The sequence below is a fragment of the Lactuca serriola genome, chromosome 6 (assembly GCF_051521515.1).
Source record: "Lactuca serriola cultivar US96UC23 chromosome 6, Lser_US96UC23_V15, whole genome shotgun sequence".
Lineage (NCBI taxonomy): Eukaryota > Viridiplantae > Streptophyta > Magnoliopsida > Asterales > Asteraceae > Lactuca > Lactuca serriola.
The window spans coordinates 111132601-111152787 of NC_136413.1; the positions used below are offsets into that span (position 1 = coordinate 111132601).

General features: G+C 32.0%; 1 long non-coding RNA gene across 12 annotated transcripts in view; it reads left to right on the plus strand.

Annotated features, from left to right (window-relative positions):
- Positions 1 to 1270: 1270 nt before the first annotated feature.
- The window catches only part of LOC145056661 (uncharacterized), a 43612-nt gene continuing 24695 nt past the window's right edge, over positions 1271 to 20187 (plus strand). The window contains exons 1-8 of one of the 12 annotated variants that reach the window (XR_013685867.1): positions 1271 to 1716; positions 1836 to 2017; positions 2167 to 2287; positions 2375 to 2420; positions 2852 to 2921; positions 3088 to 3289; positions 3971 to 4051; positions 10426 to 10665. This is a non-coding gene — a long non-coding RNA (uncharacterized LOC145056661). Of the gene's footprint in view, positions 2018 to 2166; positions 2288 to 2357; positions 2421 to 2851; positions 2922 to 3087; positions 3290 to 3970; positions 4052 to 7433; positions 7645 to 10425; positions 10666 to 10815; positions 13207 to 20187 lie in introns of those variants that run through there. The other 11 variants (XR_013685864.1, XR_013685856.1, XR_013685863.1 and 8 more) reach the window with 11 other exon arrangements.

Consider the following 20187-nt stretch of genomic DNA (forward strand, 5'->3'; position numbering starts at 1 on the left):
TAAACCTTGGGGTTTGAAGTTAGGAATCTGGACCCTTCTAGGTCCAGAGAGCCGAGAATATGAAGCTTTAGTAGAGTAAACCTTGGGGTTTGAAGTTAGGAAGCATTTATGGGATTTTTATGGTATATATAGTTACTTTCATCTTACACATAGATATGAAGTATTTTATATAAATTACGTGCTATGTGTGCATATTATTTGAATACTTGTTGCCTATGATGGATGAACGATTTTATACATGTTTTAAAAGATTTAAACGGTATATTTATTTTATATCTACAAGTATGTTACTGATGAAACATGGGTAGATGAAATAGTTGGTGTGTGATGAAATAAAATGATGAGAGATAGGTAATGATAGAAAGGTGATGATAATTAGGTAAATAGATGATGATGAATAGGTGATGTAGGATGAAAGGAGATACCATAACCTTAACCGACAATGTGGCGATGTAGTCATCTACCAGAGTATAGATGGCGACCACGGACTATTCTAGACAACCCAGTGGAAACACCAGCAGGCCCATCACCTGTAGGTGATGAATTACGAGTCCAGGCGATATTGTAACTACGTATTCATGCGATGATACTCTAACCCCTTACTATGAATTACGAGTTCAAACGATGTTGTAACTACGTATTCATGGGATGTCACAAATTCCACATGCCAAACCAATGGTCACAATTCACATCAGTGAGAATGGTTTATTTTTTTTGTAAAACAAAAATCAGATTGGAAATTTTGATTTTTCATTTTGAAAAATGTCAAACCATTGGTTTTTTATTTCGGTTTCGGTTTTTTGTTTTTTTTTAAATATATTTTCAGGGTTTTGTTTTTTTTATTTCATAGATTTCTTCATCAACAAATGTTGCTACAATTTAACAAAAATAAATTATTTTGCTAAAACATAATACAAGAGGAAGTTTGTTCACATTTAGTTATTGAACTTTTTAGAGGGAAACGAACTTTTGATTTTGTTCATATTTAGTCACTAAAGTTTTTTTCGTTATCTATTTGCCACTAAACTATTGAAACTGTTCACATTTTACCCTTATGACTGGTAACAGTCGGTCATAAGGGTAAAATGTGAATAGTTTCAATAGTTCAATGACAAATAGATAACGAAAAAAAATTTAGTGACTAAATATGAAAAAAATCGATCGTTAACCTTTCAAGTCATTATCCCTTCGAAATAAATAAGGCAGGGTAACTTAATAAAATGGACTAGAGAACATTTTTGGATAAAACAATTTACTTCATTAAATCAGATTGAATGATGGTTAAACAATATGCTTATACTCTTTCCCTGTATCTCTCTCTCACATACACACACTCTTTCATTCCGCCTCCGGCCGTCTCACCTCCGGCCATCCATATTCGATTATCTCCATGTCGTTGACTACATCTGGTTTAACAAAATATGTGTTTCCAGTGAGTTAGATGCCCAAAATCGACAGAGATTACCCGAACATTACTTTTACAGTGAAGTCGAATCCTTAATCTCTCATTGATTGTCCCCCTTCTCCCTCAATCGTCGTCGTTCGTGTTTACTTTTGATTGCGATACGCGAAGCCCTAAATCAATCCTTCCCTAATTCCAGACCTTGCGATTTGTATCTTGTTATCTCCAAGCTTTTCAAACCCAAGCTTAGTGATTCATCGGAGAAACAAGATCGTCATCTGCTAGGGTTTTGTAATTTTACAGACAAATCTCAAGTAAGCGCATGTTTTATCCGAAATTAGCTTTAACTTTTTCGGTTTTTCTTCGATTCGTACACTAGAGATTTTATGTATACTTTTGGGATGAACTCTCAAATTAAATATGAAAATGGAAGCGACGATGGGGGTGGTGGAAGGCGGTGGACCCGCTCGTAAATTGGTAACGCATCACCAGAGGCCGGTGTAATAGCAGCAATCTCATGTAGGGACGCTGTCTCAGCTCATAGCCGGTGGTGTTGTTGGAGCCGTTAGCAAGACCTGCACTGCACCTCTAGCTCGCCTCACTATACTTTTTCAGGTTTTCTTTTATATCCTTCTTAATTTGTATATTTCATACACTTCAATCAGTGACCTAAGACTTGCTGTTGATTGATTTGGGAAATATATTGGAAATCAAAAATTAATCAGAGCTCATGTATCTCAAGCTGTAATTTCTTGATTCTACAGGTGCAAGGTATGCATTCTGATGCTTCTACATTAAGAAAAGCCAATATATGGCTGAAGCAACATGTATAGTCAATGAAGCAAAGGCATGGTCAAATTTAAAGAGCTTTTTACATAGAAAAAGGTTTTATTGTGGAATCTTTCAATAGAGCGAGTCCAAACTTTTTAACAGATTATTATCTGCTTTTTAACAGATTATTATCTGCTGCAGCCTGCAGAGTTGGAGAGTATGGCATCCTGAATCTTTTGGATAAATGGTAAGTTGGTGCAATTAGTTTGTTTTTAGATGATTATATTCAAAGCCTTTCAATTGAAATTTGATAGCAAGAGATGTTCAAAATATAAGGCTTCATTAGCTATTTGGGGGACCCTATCAAACTTTGCAATTTATTTAAAAAGAAAACAAAGAAATAGAGCATCTGTTATCAAGGAAACTTTTATTAACAATTTGAATGAATTCAGATTTTGAAAATGTCTATGGGATCATTCTCATGCATTGATTGCTCAATTTTTGGTGACTTTTGTTTTGTGTAATGAGTTTCTCTTTTTCATTTTTAAATAGCCAAATACACACATTACTAATTACCATTTCAGAAGTTTATATGTTTGTGGCGATTGTATACCATGTTTGTCTATGTAAAGAGCAATGGGACAAATATAAGTGCAGACTTGTGTATATGCCTTGCAGGTGGTGGTTTAGCTTAGCTGCTTCTGTCACATACCCTTTGGATCTTGTAAGAACACGCCTTTCAGCACAGGTGGGATTTTGATAAATTATAACACTATTTTTAGCTTGGAACTATCTTTTTTATGCCCTAATTCCTAAATTGTTATCTTTTTGAAATCTAGTTTTATCAAGAAACATTTCTATAATGAAATCAAAATCAAAATCATAACTTGATAAATGGGTATTTGCAAGTGCAGGGTGTTGATGGTGGAAATATAATTTCAAATTTACGAAGTGGTGTGGCAGCTGAAAAAGCGTTGGCCATAAGAGAAGGGTTTCTCTAATAGAAGGTCTAGGCATAGGTTGACACTTGGCACTGTTAAATACGCAGTTTTTCATGTTCTTTCACTCGAGGGTAGCCATTGTCTTTCAATTTTAGATGTGGCTGAAAAGATCCAGGTATAAATTATGATTTGGATTGATTCCATTCTCTTTCTTTTTGACTTAATGGAGTTATCATAGCGAATAAAATAAATCACATATGAATTACATGTGATTCACATGTAAATCACATGTAATTCACATATGAATCATATGTGATTCATACATAAATCACATGTAATTCACATATAAATCACATATGATTCACACCTAAATCATAAGTACACGTGATTCACATGTAAAGCACATATGAATCACATGTAAATTACAATTACACGTGATTCACATGTAATTCACATATGAATAACCTATGATTCATATGTAAATCACAAGTTGGTCACATATGATTCACATGTAAATCACGTTTACACGTGAATCACATGTAAATCACAGGTAATTCACATGTGATTCACACGTAAATCACATATGAATCACATGTAAATCACATGCGATCCATATGTAAATCATATGTGATTCACATGTGAATCGCATGTTGTCACACCCCAAAACCGGAACGGCGGAAACGTTCTGGGGTGGATGACGTCATGTCAAGTATCACAACACATGCATTATAGTAAGCAAAGTACAATAACCATTGCCTTAATAGTAATAGTTTTATATGGTTTACATTTCAATACATCATAGTAATACAAGCAATAATATAAGTACATCATGGTACTAAGCTATCTTCATCAACAGCTCCGGGGATGTACCTGTCTAATGCTGACTTAAGAATACAAGTTATTTGAAAAGCGAGTATCATCATTTTTACAAATGCTGGTGAGTTCATAAGCATTTAGTGACATTTTATCCAAATAACTTTAATAAAAATGGTAGTTTCAGTGTATCTATTACATTAGTGTCTTTTCCATAAAATCCTATATTTTTTTTTAATAAAAACAGTCTTCTATCAAGACTGGACGGTGTTATGTGGTAAAAAGTAGTTTTTCCCTTAATCGCTATCATTATCAAAATACAGAATTTGATTATTAAAAAAAGCAAGAGGAATCAAGGAAAATAACATATGTCTCAGCAGTGAGGACTGCTGACTAAGGCAAAAGGAATCATAGACTCCAGGAAAGTATTGAACAAACGACACGCCTGACTCAGTCTAACTAAGAGAGACATAGACCCCAGATAGTACCAAATGAAAGATACAGCTAGTAAGGTCTACAAACAGTGAATACAGACCCCAAACAATATCAAATGAAAGATACAGCTAGCAAGGTCTAAAAACAGTGTGACTCCGAGAGTGGGTTCCAGCATACGGTGTAAATTGCTGGTGACAAACCATTACCTTAAGGCCATGAATTATAAGGTAACCTGGGATACTCGTAACCATACTAACCAACACTAGAGTACCTAACGCCCTACAAGCGTCTAGAGAATATGACATTTGTCACCTCTTGGCTTGGTAGGCCGTGGACTGTAGCTAGCAGTCAGGGTGCGGGGGTGTCAATCCCGTATAGATCTATACACACAATGTCCGCTCTCCCTACAGGAGACTCTGGTTACCAACTAAACGACGGAGAAGGCCGTGTCCTGAAGATGCATCCCAAATAGTGGGTAGTGTGTTTCTAATACAGTGTTGAACTAGAGGTAGAGACTCATAACTGAACTGACTAAAGTAACCCTATATGTCTATGCTTGTGTACATAATATATAACTAATGAATCAAACGACCTTCGGATGGACATTCGATCCCACCAGACCACATCTCAACGAAGAAAAGGAAATAGGGCGAACAAGCCTTCCTAAGTCCTTCAATCATTACTTATATGCATCTAAACAAGCACATACATACATCTAACTACGCTTGAGTGTGTAACAAGTGGAATCATATCATGAAGTATAACCAAATCGTGATGTATAACCGAATCGTGTGGAATAACCGAATCGTGAAGTATAAGCGTACAGTGCGTAATAACCGAATCGTGATGTATAAACGTACAGTGTGGAATAACGAAGTAAAAGTGACAACACGTGAAGTAAGAGCGTTTAACAGGCATAAGCGACTACAAGTATAAGCGAAATAGAGGCGATAACATGTATAAACGCATCACGAAGTGAAAGCGTTAACAAGTAGGAGTTTAAACTAAGAGGGAGTATCAAAACATGGAAGAAAAACCTTTATTCTTGAGAAAATCACAACAGGGTATACTTTTGTAAAATAAGTTTGAAAACCTTTAGAAATCCTTTGGAAATTTTTCATAAACCAGTTTAAAATGAACTTTGATAAAACAATATAAGTAAGAGTTTTGAACAAGTGAAAACCTTTTGGAAAAACCTTTTATAGTATCCTACTTGGTAAAACAGTTTATAGTGTGGTAAATCCTTGTGCATGCGGGTTATCAATAACATGTGATTGATATGATAACTGACATGTATAACTTGTATTCCCCCCCCCCCCCCCCCCCCCCCCATAAAACATGTAAAAACATTTAAAAGGTTCATTCAGGGGTATGAACTCACCTGATGTAAGTGGATCTGACGAAGGTGCCGGTTGGGTGCTCGGTGTCAAGTGAAGATTTGGACACACTTAGTGACCTATTTAACATATGATAGCATATGTTCACATACAATTAGTACATTTAATACCAATTAAACAAGTATACGTTTCCTAAGTGCGAAAACACTTTTAATTAAGCGTTAGGGGTGTCCCGGGTAACAATTAAGGGCTTGAATGACTTAGGAATGGAGTTTACTCTTCAAGAGTAAACTCTATACATAGAGTTCACGACCGTGGGACACTCCCCATGAGTTTACGGCTGTAAACTCATGGTGAGGGTGTTCTAGGGTGCTAAAAGGTCTCATATCAATCGTGAAATTTTGCTAGGCCCAATTATAAAAGGTGTGAATGGGTTTATGACATCAAATGGACCCTTTGAGGAGTTTACAGCCCTAAGCAAGGGAGCTTATAGCCGTAAGCTCCTATACTCTCATTCCTTTGGTGTTTTAAGGGCTTAAGTGGTAGAGAATAAATCCTATGTATTTTTCCAAGTTGAATGAAGGAGTTTGGGCACCATTTGGGCATTAAATGGGAGTTTACGGCCCATGAACCATCACTATGGGAGTTCACGGCCGTGAACTCCTATCCCTTTGGTTTTATTGAAGTTTAAGGCCCTTGGTTCAATTCTAGTGATTTATAATGAAGTATGAGGCCACTTGGGGGGATTAAGACCATCATTTGGTGAGGTTTGGGGGTGTTTACGGCCTAATCATGTGCTTGGGCCGTAAACTCCAATTTACCCCTCAATTCTTTGTGTTCAAATGTTCTAAACCCGAAATAGCAAGCCTCTAATTTATGTATTAAGCCTAAGGGTGGTTTGGGAATGTTTTTGGGGCATTTTTGCAAGGGTTTGAGGTGTTTACGGCCTAAGCATGTGCTTGGGCCGTAAACTCTCTTTTATGCCATAAAACTGATTGTTTTATGCTTCAAACACTCATAGGCTAAATCCTTAATTGGTTCCTAGGCTCAAAGGGACAAATTTGGGTCATTTTGGCCTCATTTAAGGGGTTTACGGCCTAAGGAGGCTCTTAGGCCGTAAACTCAACAGCTTCTAAGGTCGATTTTTGGGGTTAAACCACAATCCATAATGTTTAGAACAAACTAGGGTAAGGGGACTTACGATTGGGAGGCGTTTGGTTGCGGATTTGAGGCGAAATCGGGCTTGTATGAGAGAGTTTAGAGAGAGAGAGAGAGAGAGAGAGAGAGAGAGAGAGAGTAAAGGGGTGGAATGAAGTCCATTCCCCCTTATATATGGGTTGGAGTTGGAGCTCGGTGGGAATCTACCCAATGCTGTCGTTATACGGGGTTTTTGGTCGCACCCGGTTTAGTGGTCGTAATAATAAAAACTAACTTTTTCCAATTAAATGGAAATGCAACTTAAGTGTTTTTATTTACTTTATTACGACTATAACGACACAAAAATATAAATAAATAAAACATTTATTTATTTTGCGACCTCTAATTAACGGAACTTTTATAAAATGGAATATTCCGTTAACGGTAACGGGGTAATGTAATGGAATAACTTTGGGTTGTCACACATGTGATTCATATGTGAATCGCATGTGATTAATATGTTAATCACATGAAAATCACATATGTATTTTTGTGAGTGTTTTTGCAACAATCATTTTTTTGTTTAATTTTTTGTAGATTTGGAAGAAATTGTGGTGAATATTGAAGAGGTGAAAAATGATAAATTGAATAAAATAAGGAAATATTGACATGAAGACATGAAAACGTTTTTAAATTTGTAGCATTTTTTATTTTTTATATTTTATTTTGTATCGAATAAAATACTTGTACTATTATGTTTATAGATTAATTAATAAAAATGAGTTTTTTTTTTTGATTTACTTACTAATATTTTAGTATAAGAAATATACATATATGCATTTGAAAAAAAAATATGCATATATACACCTAAAAATTTACTTTTTTTTTTTAAATGCAATATTTTTTTTTGGAAAAAATGAAGTTTTCTTTAGAAAAACAAAAAAAATGTAGTTTTTTCAAAAATTATAGTTTTTTTATAAAAATATTTTTTTTCAAAAATTCATGTTTTCTATAAAAAAAATTAAAAATATCTCCATTTAAAAAAAACCAAAATTACTATATTTAAAAAAATCTGAAAATTTGATTTATGATTTAAATTTTTAGACATTTATATTAATATATTAAATAACACAAAAAAAATTAAATATTAAATGAGATTTGGTAAGATGACGATCATATCCTTAATGAATTCTTTTTGATCCAACGTTCCACTTTTAGTTCTCGGGTCTCGAGAAAATATGAGTTCTCAACCAATTCACTCATATATATATATATATATATATATATATATATATATATATATATATATATATATATATATATATATATATATATATATATAAAGAATTGGGGATTTATACATAATAAGTGTCCAAATTTGTCATATATACTATTAATTGATATTTGGAAATTTACATGACATATATACAAAAGTCAGAATTTATCAATCGTTTGTTTAGAATTTATCTCATTTGAAGTCAGATCTTTTTGTAACATCTTTGCCCAAAATTTTGTAAGATATGACTTTTGTAAAGATGGGAACGTATTAGGACTATAATCGACTTCTGGGATCCATTTCCAAATCCAAGGAATTGAGAATTCTATGAAAAAATTTAGAGTATGTATTACTTCTCTTCCCCCATTGGAATGTTCAAGAGCCTCCTTGTATTTCGTAGCTACATGTAGCCATTCAACATATAAAGATTTGAATGGTTCAGGTAGAATTTGAATACTTGGACCATATGATGTCCACCATTGTGTAAACCAATTTGACAACTTTTGTTTATAAACTTGGTCACAAATTTTGAAAAACCAGGAATGTTTCCTTTTTGGATTTTCATAAAGAAAAGCTTTATAAAAGTTGTCGATATAATCCCAGAAATTGTATTTTATTGAGATCTTTTGTTCAGGGTGGAGAAATTCTCTTTCCCTGAGGGTGCTTAAACCCCATTCCTCTGCAGATATAATCCGTTTGAATATTACTTTGCTGAAGTTATAAACTTTCTTGTCTGCTGAAGAGGAGAAATGTGAGATTTCACATGTACCTGTAGAAATTAGAATATTTTCATAATAATTTCTTGATTTGTAAGAATATCCTGCATATGACGCAGTCTCCAAATATCTGGAAAATAAATTCCATGGATCATCATTATCCTCAAAATATAACATAATATCCTTTTCTTCCAAAAGAATTATTAAATCTTTATGGGGAGTCAAAATGTATTCTGAGAAATTATCATTATCTTCCTCCGAAACTATTTTTGAAAAAGAAGGATTATTATCCTTTTGTTGTTTCAAAAATTGTTGGAAAGCCGAGTATAATGGATCCCCAGGTTTGGGTATATTAGATGATGATGGTTGGGAGGCAATATTTTCTGCTATTAGCAATTATTTCGCATGTTGTATAAGAGGATATGATCCTCTTCCTCTGCCACCTCTTCCCCTATTGGAGATCATCCTGCAAAAATTTAATTCAAAAGTAATATAAGTTTATTCTCTAGAAACCTAAGATGAGCTCTTAGGCCTATTAGTCTGAATCGTAATAAATGAATTCGTCTAGTATGGCGAATTCGGTCAAGGATATTTGTGTCTGTTGTTGGCATATTATGCAATAAGTTGGTTATTTCAACTTTAGTTTCTTTAATCGAGTTTCTTGTATTAAAAATATCATTAGATAATTGTTTCAAATGCTCATTACTCATTTAAGAATTCTCTAGTTAGAAAATCAGGAAGACTATTATCTTCACATTTTCTATATATTATCGTAAAATCAAATGGTGCTAAATGAGCTTGCCATCTCGCAAACATTTGTTTAGATACATCATGTTTAAAATCTTTATTAAACATAAATTTTGCTGATTGACAATCAGTAATTATAGTAAATTGTTGATTGTAAAGATCATCTTGAAATTTTAAAACACATTTTACTATTGCCAGAATTTCTTTGGCAGTAGTAGCATAATTCTTTTGAGAATCAGACCATTTTCCTGAATGAAATCTAACTAAATATACTTGTTTATTATTTGGATCAATTTGTTTTAAGACCCCTCCATTACCTATATCTGAGGCATCAGTTTCAATAATTTTCCCCCAATTTACATTTGCCAAAGATAATCAAGGTAACGATTTTACCTTCTCTTTTATTCTTTGAACCGCTTGAGTATGAAGATCGGTCCATGGAACAGGTTTCTTTTTTAGTCTATCATATAAGATAGCTGTATCTTTAACTAAATCTTTGTTTAAACTTTCTAAAAATCTTTGTAATTGAGTTTTGTCTATAATTTTGTCAGGGAATTTAGAAGCAAACTTTATACTTTTATTTATTGGAATTATCTTTCCTTTCTCTATATTATGGCCAAGAAATCTAATTTTGGATTGAAATAAAACCATTTTGGGTTGGGATATAACTAAACCATTTTTTTCTATAATTTGTTGAAAAAGATTTAAATGTATGAAATGATCTTCGATGTTTTTAGAAAAAACTAATATATCATCGATGTAAATTACTATGAGGATAAAAAATATCATTTATAATATTCTGAAATTCAGAAGGTGCATTTTTTAAACCAAATGACATAACATTCTGTAGGGTTTCAAAGCACTCCATGGATGATGACAATGAGCCCCTTGATGAAGTGTAGGTTAAAAGCTCAAGACTTGTCTTTTCCCTATAAATAGTCATGTATTATTTATTATTAGGGTTAAGAGTGAGGCAAAATGTAGCCGCCACGGTGTGAGGTTTCTTATGTAGTGTTAGATTCTTTAGTCTATGCTTAAAGTGTAATTCATTCCTCATGTTTTCAATAAATCGAATGATCATTCGACATAATCTTCATATTTGTGTTTGTTCTTATTTTCCGCATCTTGTTCATCAAATCTCAATTAGGGTTTTAATCCCAACAAGTGGTATCAGAGCGGGTCTTTGAAGATCTATTGATTTTTGAAGTATCGGTTCTTGGTTTGATGATTTTCTGCACAGGTGATTGAAGATTATTGGTGTTTTGACGTTTTGGAATCAAGATTCTTGTTCAAGCAACTGTTCATGCAGTGTTCATGGAGACTCATGTATTCTATTACTGTTCATCTGGTATAGTTTCTATCCAATTTGTTTTTCTGTGTTTTCTGATTGGATCTAATCACTAGTTTTATCCAAATTCAAAGTATTGTCGATGGATCTGTTTCATTGCCATTAATTCGTTCCTTCACTGTATTGTCATTCAAATTCAATTGTTAGCTTCGTGGATAAATTTCGTTCCTTTTGGCCCATAAATCCAGTTCATTGCTGTACATCTAGTTCAAATTGGGTCGTGATCTTAAATGTTTTTTTTTCTTGTCGTGATACGTCTCGAGCACATTTTTTTCATTGACCTAAATGGCAAAAGTTTTGGGGATTGTTTCTGTTTTCCGCTCTCACGTTCTTATCGCATCTTCTGTTTATTGAATCCATTCCTTAAATCACAAAATTGTTATTTTCAATAATCGAAATCAAGTCTTGTTCAAGTTTGATAATCGAATCCAAATTGTTTGATTTGTTCAACATCGATTTTGGTCGATCGTTTGACATGGTTGTGATAAGTTTTGTTTCGGGAATCAATATTGACTTTTCTTGATCTGGAATCGATTGGAAGAAGTTGTTCTTGGTGGTCAATGCTTAAATGTCAAAAAAAAAAATTGTTGTTTGGAATTCACAAGTCTTGCAATCGGGACTTATGACATTGGAACGAATGAAATTGAATTCACAATCGGAATCGGAACAAATGAATTCAGAATTCAGAATATGGTTGTGTACCCGTTCGCAATTGGCTGTCAAAGATTATAGTCAAAATAGGAGCGAATGGACTCGGAATCGGAAGAATTGGATTGTGTTCGGAATCACGCACCGTTCGGAATTGCGATGCTCGGAACCGATTGATTCGGAGTCTGGAACCTTTGGATTTGGGGATTGGCTTTGATTCACATTTTTGTGCTCGGAACTAAAGTGTAATTCGTGGATGTCGATTTCTTGGATTCGGAATTTAATCGCGTGAATGTTGTCGCTGTATTCTTTCAATACACTGATTTAACGGGGAAGATGACTCAAGTTACAATTCTGGTCCCTGAAACTTCAGTGATTTAACAGTTATGGTCCCTGTATATTTCATGACTTGGCAGTTTTGGATCATATTCAGAAACTGTTATAAATGAAGGGAAATGTGATGCAGTTTTATTCGTTCAGCAATGTGACAGTTTCAGCCCATCTTACGAAAAGTTTGCAAATTTGAGGGCTGGTGAACACTTTTGGATTTTTTAACACACATATTTTTTTTCGTGAATAGAAAATTAAGGATTCCATCAAGTCTTGGCGGTTTGGAAAGTCGTTTTTCGTGATAATGACAAATTTTCATGACTTTTTCGGATTTTATACTTCATTGTATATATCATTTTGTCGCGGGGGAGCACAATAATTTTTATCCATTCAAGATCATTCTCATGACCATAAGAAGGCTTTATAATCATGTTTTCGATTATAAATCGGGAGAGAATTTGGTATGACCATTCAAAATTGGATTTGTAATTTTTCAAATTTGAAGATTTTTTTATAAAGCTTGTGGTAGAATTATGAAGGTAGCTTTTACAGTGGAAGTTCTTCATCGAGCTCTGCTAAAACTTTTACAGAGAAGTATCCTTTACAGCGGAAGTTCTTTATCGAGCTTTGCTAAGGACTTGTTATATCTCCGACTTCTAGTATTTTCTCGATCAAGCGGCATTACGAATCTTAAAGTTTGGGTTGTTACATGATATTTTTTTTGATGGCTTATATCATTAGCTTATTTGAAGATCATTGTGACTTGGAGGGGGAGCTCTTCAAAGATAAGAAGTGATTCGGTTTCTTTGTTTTGAAATGGGTTTTTTTGGTGGGTTTGGTTTTCATGAAGATTTTTTTGGGATTACATTCGAAAATGAAGTTTAAAGACATTACTTCAGTGCTTGATTTATATATCGTAGAGCCCGTGTTTGAAGACTATTGAAGAATCAAGATTGGTGGATTGCTTCATCTATTCCTCGTTGCAAGATCTTTTTATTTGCTAGATGATTGTTTTGCAAGTTAAAGCATTGTCATCCATTCCATACTTTGAGAGGGAGATTGTAGGGTTTCAAAGCACTCCATAGATGATAACAATGGGCCCCTTGATGAAGTGTAGGTTAAAAGCCCAAGACTTGTATTTTCCCCATAAATAGTCATGTATTATTTATTATTAGGGTTAAGAGTGAGGCAAAATGTAGCCGCCACGGTGTGAGGTTTCTTATGTAGTGTTAGATTCTTTAGTCTATGCTTAAAGTGTAATTCATTCCTCATGTTTTCAATAAATCGAGTGATCATTCGACATAATCTTCATATTTGTGTTTGTTCTTATTTTCCGCATCTTGTTCATCAAATCTCAATTAGGGTTTTAATCCCAATACATTCCATTCATATTGACCAAAAGGAACATTAAAAGCAGTCTTATATTGATCCTTTTCATCAATTTGAATTTGCCAATATCCTGATTTTAAATCGAATTTAGAAAATATGATTGCAGTATTTAATCTATCTATTAAATCTTTTTTATTTGGGATCGGATACCTAATCCACTTTAAAACTTTATTTAAAGGCTTATAATTTATTATTAGTCTGGAATTCCTCTTTCTTGTTCTGAATGTTTATTGACATAAAAAGCAGTGCATGACCAAGCTGATTTAGAAGGTCTAATTAAATTTTTACTTAGTAAAGAGGATATTTCTCTTTTACAAAGGTCGAAATAGCGATGATTCATTTGACAAGGACGGGCCTTGGTTGGAATATTTCTTTCATCAAAATTATCTTCATTGGAAAAGGAATTATATGTTTCTTTCTTTCCCAAAAAGCATTAGGATGATCGGAACATATTTTTAAGATAAACTTATTTCTGAGATTATTAATTTTTTCTTGTAACTTTGGATTTTGTAATTTTTCGACTATGTTTATTATTAAAATTTCTTCTTTTAAAAAGTTTATTTGTTTCGTTTTCAAGTCTATAAGATCTATCCAACGAGTAAAAGGTTTTGTAATAAATTCAAAAAATACTTCATAATTTTGAAAATTGCCTAAGATTCCCTTTTCATTAACTCCAAATGACAATATTTTTTTGTAAGAATGGAGTGCCTAAAATAATTTCATTGTGGGACATATTCTTAATTATTGTAAAGTTTAGTGGAATACAAACTCTATTATTACAAATCTTTGCATTAGATAATTTATAATTGATATTCAATTTTTCTCCACTAACGGTGCGAATCACATGGGTGGATTTTTAAAATATTTGATAGGTATTAAACCTTTTTGTATACAGTTTATATCTGCTCCACTGTCAATAAGAGCAATAAATTCTTTTTTATAATATTCTCCAATTATTAATTTTATTTTGACGTACCATTTTTGGGATGTGACTAATTCCATGGCACTTAAAAATTCATTAGACTCATTATTTGAAGTTGATGTTTTATCATTATTGGATTCTTTTTCAAGAGTAATAATTCTATTTTCTAACTTATTATGATTGTTTTTTAGAAAAATAATTTCATTTTTGAAATTATTGATTTCTTGTGTGTAATCCATGATTGTAGTGCTTAATGAAATATTATTTTTCATTTTTAATCTTTGATCTATTTCTTTCATAGAATAAATTGGTTTGTTAACCTGAATATTTCTTTGATTATTCATTATTTGATCAATGATTTGAATTACAATCTTTGTACTATCTAAATAATTTGAATTACAATCATCTAATTCTAATACTCTACTCATGAAAGTATCTTTGTACTATCTAAATGAGGTTAAAGTTTTACATTTCATACCGTTAAGCAAGGTTCTAGTAATAAATTATAAGCCTTTAAATAAAGTTTTAAAGTGGATTTGGTATCCGATCCCAAATAAAAAAGATTTAGTAGATAGATTAAATACTACAATCATATTTTCTAAATTCGATTTAAAATCAGGATATTGGCAAATTCAAATTGATGAAAAAAGGATCGATATAAGACTGCTTTTAATGTTCCTTTTGGTCAATATGAATGGAACGTTATGCCATTTGGTTTAAAAAAATGCACCTTCTGAATTTCAGAATATTATGAATGATATTTTTTATCCTCATAGTAATTGCATGATAGTTTACATCGATGATATATTAGTTTTTTCTAAAAACATCGAAGATCATTTCATACATTTAAATCTTTTTCAACAAATTATAGAAAAAAATGGTTTAGTTATATCCCAACCCAAAATGGTTTTATTTCAATCCAATATTAGATTTCTTGGCCATAATATAGAGAAAGGAAAGATAATTCCAATAAATAGAAGTATAAAGTTTGCTTCTAAATTCCGTGACAAAATTATTGACAAAACTCAATTACAAAGATTTTTAGGAAGTTTAAATTATATATCTTCTTTTTACAAAGATTTAGTTAAAGATACAACTATCTTATATGATAGACTAAAAAAGAAACCTGTTCCATGGACCGATCTTCATACTCAAGCGGTCCAAAGAATAAAAGAGAAGGTAAAATCGTTACCTTGTTTGTCTTTGGCAAATCCAAATTGGGGGAAAATTATTGAAACTGATGCCTCAGATATAGGTTATGGAGGGGTCTTAAAACAAATTGATCCAAATAATAAACAAGTATATTTAGTTAGATTTCATTCAGGAAAATGGTCTAATTCTCAAAAGAATTATGCTACTACTGCCAAAGAAATTCTGGCAATAGTAAAATGTGTTTTAAAATTTCAAGATGATCTTTACAATCAACAATTTACTATAATTACTGATTGTCAATCAGCAAAATTTATGTTTAATAAAGATTTTAAACATGATTTATCTAAACAAATGTTTGCGAGATGGCAAGCTCATTTAGCACCATTTGATTTTACGATAATATATAGAAAATGTGAAGATAATAGTCTTCCTGATTTTCTAACTAGAGAATTCTTAAATGAGTAATGAGCATTTGAAACAATTATCTAATGATATTTTTAATACAAGAAACTCAATTAAAGAAACTAAAGTTGAAATAACCAACTTATTGCATAATATGCCAACAACAGACACACATATCCTTGACCGAATTCGCCATACTAGACGAATTCATTTATTACGATTCAGACTAATAGGCCTAAGAGCTCATCTTAGGTTTCTAGAGAATAAACTTATATTACTTTTGAATTAAATTTTTGCAGGATGATCTCCAATAGGGGAAGAGGTGGCTACCCTAATAGAGGTGGCAGAGGAAAAGGATCATATCCTCTTATACAACATGCGAAATAATTGCTAATAGCAGAAAATATTGCCTCCCAACCATCATCATCTAATATACCCAAACCTGGGGATCCATTATACTCGGCTTTCCAACAATTTTTGAAACAACAAAAGGATAATAATCCTTCTTTTTCAAAAATAGTTTCGAAGGAAGATAATGATAATTCCTCAGAATACATTTTGACTCCCCATAAAGATTTAATAATTCTTTTGGAAGAAAAGGATATCATGTTATATTTTGAGGATAATGATGATCCATTTAATTTATTTTCCAGATATTTGGATACCGCGTCATACGCAGCATGTTCTTACAAATCAAGAAATTATTATGAAAATATTCTAATTTCTACAGGTACATGTGAAATCTCACATTTCTCCTCTTCAGCAGACAAGAAAGTTTATAACTTCAGCAAAGTAATATTCAAACGGATTATATCTGCAGAGGAATGGGGTTTAAGCACCCTCAGGGAAAGAGAATTTCTCCACCCTGAACAAAAGATCTCAATAAAATACAATTTCTGGGATTATATCGACAACTTTTATAAAGCTTTTCTTTATGAAAATCCAAAAAGGAAACATTCCTGGTTTTTCAAAATTTGTGACCATGTTTATAAACAAAAGTTGTCAAATTGGTTTACACAATGGTGGACATCATATGGTCCAAGTATTCAAATTCTACCTGAACCATTCAAATCTTTATATGTTGAATGGCTACATGTAGCTCCGAAATACAAGGAGGCTCTTGAACATTCCAATGGGGGAAGAGAAGTAATACATACTCTAAATTTTTTCATAGAATTCTCAATTCCTTGGATTTGGAAATGGATCCCAGAAGTCGATTATAGTCCTAATACGTTCCCATCTTTACAAAAGTCATATCTTACAAAATTTTGGGCAAAGATGTTACAAAAAGATCTGACTTCAAATGAAATAAATTCTAAACAAACGATTGATAATATCAATCAAACAATTTTGAATTATAAATCACAAAAAGAATTTTTATCCCATAAGGAACAATCCAACAGTTTTAATCCTTATGAGAAGGTATTGAACTCCATCAAAGCACAAGGAAATTCCTCTCCATCAAAAGATGAAATTATCAAGACCTATTTCCGTCAAATGAAAGAAGACCTGCTTCAGAACATCAATAAACAATCGTCAGATAGCTCCATATTATCTACAGGCAATGATGACAACTGTCTTGCAGGAGAATCTCAGCCACTTAATGATAATAATGACATTATGGACGAATGTACTGTCGAAGATGCTTTTGCCACTATTGAAGATATGATATTGGAAAAGCTACAAAAGAAAAAGACAAAAACTTAATAAGTTCATGATGGAAATTTCTACACCTGTTCGCCATTTGCTTTTATAAAGCAACAATAATAGAGGCATCTCGGCATCAAATCAACCAGTTGTCACAATGCACTCGATAGTGCACCCAATTATTATTCTGTAACATTTTATAGTTTTTAATCTTTGGTTGAAGTCCGGGCCTATATATAGTTTTCATTACTTATACTTTATTATTGTTTGAATTAGCCTAATGATAGGCTAAACCCTTTTAAGTGTTAAGTAATCTCATGAAATTATGGCTTTATTAATTTTGTAGAAACCTTAGGTATCATATAGTTATTTGAAATACAAAAGTCTAGGTTATTAACAGGTAATTTAAGTTGAAATGTCTTACCATTAGTCGTGATGTTGCCCGTCTTTAGCCAGGGTTTGGCGTTTTTAGGGTTGTTTTATCATTGACTTGGTATATATTAACATTTCAAATTAAATTATTTGTTATTGTAAATAATCCTATGACCGTATTTTGACATAAGTATATGGTACCCCTGGGCCTTCTATGGAATTATGGTATCAGAGCCATGTGTTTCATAAGATTATTTAACACTTAATCTCCAAATGAATTTTCAAATGTTCAAAAAGAATAATAGAAATAATGTTAAAAATCAAATAAATGAAGAATATGAAATCCCAAAACAATTAGATTTACTAAACAAATAGACAATTCCTAGAATACAACCAAAAGTTTTATATGAGCTAGGTACTTTTGAAGAATTAGGTTTTATACAATCAGTTAAAACAACTGAAGAAAATTTAACAATGAATCAAGATGATATGATTGTTAAATTATTAACCTATGAAGATATTCATAAATATCAATATACTCATAATTATTTACATATAGGATTAGTGCAAATTGCTTTTAAACCTTTAACTTTACAAGGTTTACCAAAAAGTTTTTTAGCTGTGTTACGTGATGGTCGTAATATGAATTAGAAACAGTCTTTTATGGGCATAATACAGTCTAGTTTGACCAATGGTCCAATATATTTTAATGTTTATCCTAATTTACAATTATCATTATCTGATGTTAATATATTTGATGCTTTAACTCTAAATGTTAAAACAAATGGATACAATTATATGCCAGGATCTGAATTAATATGTATATGCTATAGAATATACTACAGACCTTTAAAAACAATGAATCCTAGGTGTAAAAAAACTAATAAACCTAATAATGAAACTATTTTAATAGAAAGTAATTTAGACATGTCTAAGATAACCACTAGAAAAGATATTAAGTGGGATGAAATAGATTTTCCAAAAAATTGGGTTTTAGAAGGAGCAGTTCCTCCTCAACCAAAACTAAATAATAAAATCACAGGAATTATACAAACGTCGGAAGGAAGAATTCTAATAGAATTCGATAATGATGATGGAGAAATACCTCTATTAAGAAGAAGTAGATCAACTAGGTCACTATATTCTCATATATCGTCTTTAGAATATAAGATAGAAACCCCTTCTAGGTGTTCCACATCTCAATTAGACAAGAAAATAAATCAATTAAATATAAAAGAAAATATAGTCCAAGGTGTCTATAAAGAGGATCCTACTGCCTCATAAATGAACTTTCCAATTTAATGGATAAAGAAGAAATAATAAACTTTAGTCCGGGATCACCGGCAAGAACAATAATTTATAATGAATTTCAGGTGGAATTTGAATACTTGGACCATATGATGTCCACCATTGTGTAAACCAATTTGGCAACTTTTGTTTATAAACTTGGTCACAAATTTTGAAAAACCAGGAATGTTTCCTTTTTGCATTTTCATAAAGAAAAGCTTTATAAAAGCTATCGATATAATCCCAGAAATTGTATTTTATTGAGATCTTTTGTTCAGGGTGGAGAAATTCTCTTTCCCTGAGGGTGCTTAAACCCCATTCCTTTGCAGATATAATCCTTTTGAATATTACTTTGCTGAAGTTATAAACTTTCTTGTCTGCTGAAGAGGAGAAATGTGAGATTTCACATGTACCTGTAGAAATTAGAATATTTTCATAATAATTTCTTGATTTGTAAGAACATCCTGCGTATGACGCAGTATCCAAATATCTGGAAAATAAATTCCATGGATCATCATTATGTATAAATTTCTTCATCTGAATTTATATTATTTATTTCATCATCTGATGAGGATTCTTACAAATTGTTTAAAAGAATTTCTTTTAATTTCTCTTTCATATTATTGTCTAGATTTAGATTATTAATCTTTTTCTTTATTTTACACTTATTAGCAAAATGACCAATTCGACCGCATTTATAACAAGTTGGTGGATTATCTCTTTTTTGTTTATTATGTTTTTCTTTTCTAAGAGATTTGCTTTTTAATCTATATTGTTTTTGATTTTCACTATATTTTTTTATATTTTTTAGGGATATATTCCCTTTTAGATTTCTTTCTATTTTTTGAAGTATCAATACCAAATTGTTCACAAAAATGACCTAATTGTTGTCTTTCAATGAGTCGTTATTTTTTAATTTGTTGATTCAATTTTATTTCGTTGCATAAAGCTAAACCTACTTGAGTACATATTCCTATGAGTTTTCCATATGAATAATTTTCATAAGGAATTTGAGAGTGATTTCCTTGTAATTGTTTCCTAACTCTTTCTGCAAAGGGTGTGTTATAAATGCGGTCGAATTGGTCATTTTGCTAATAAGTGTAAAATAAACAAAA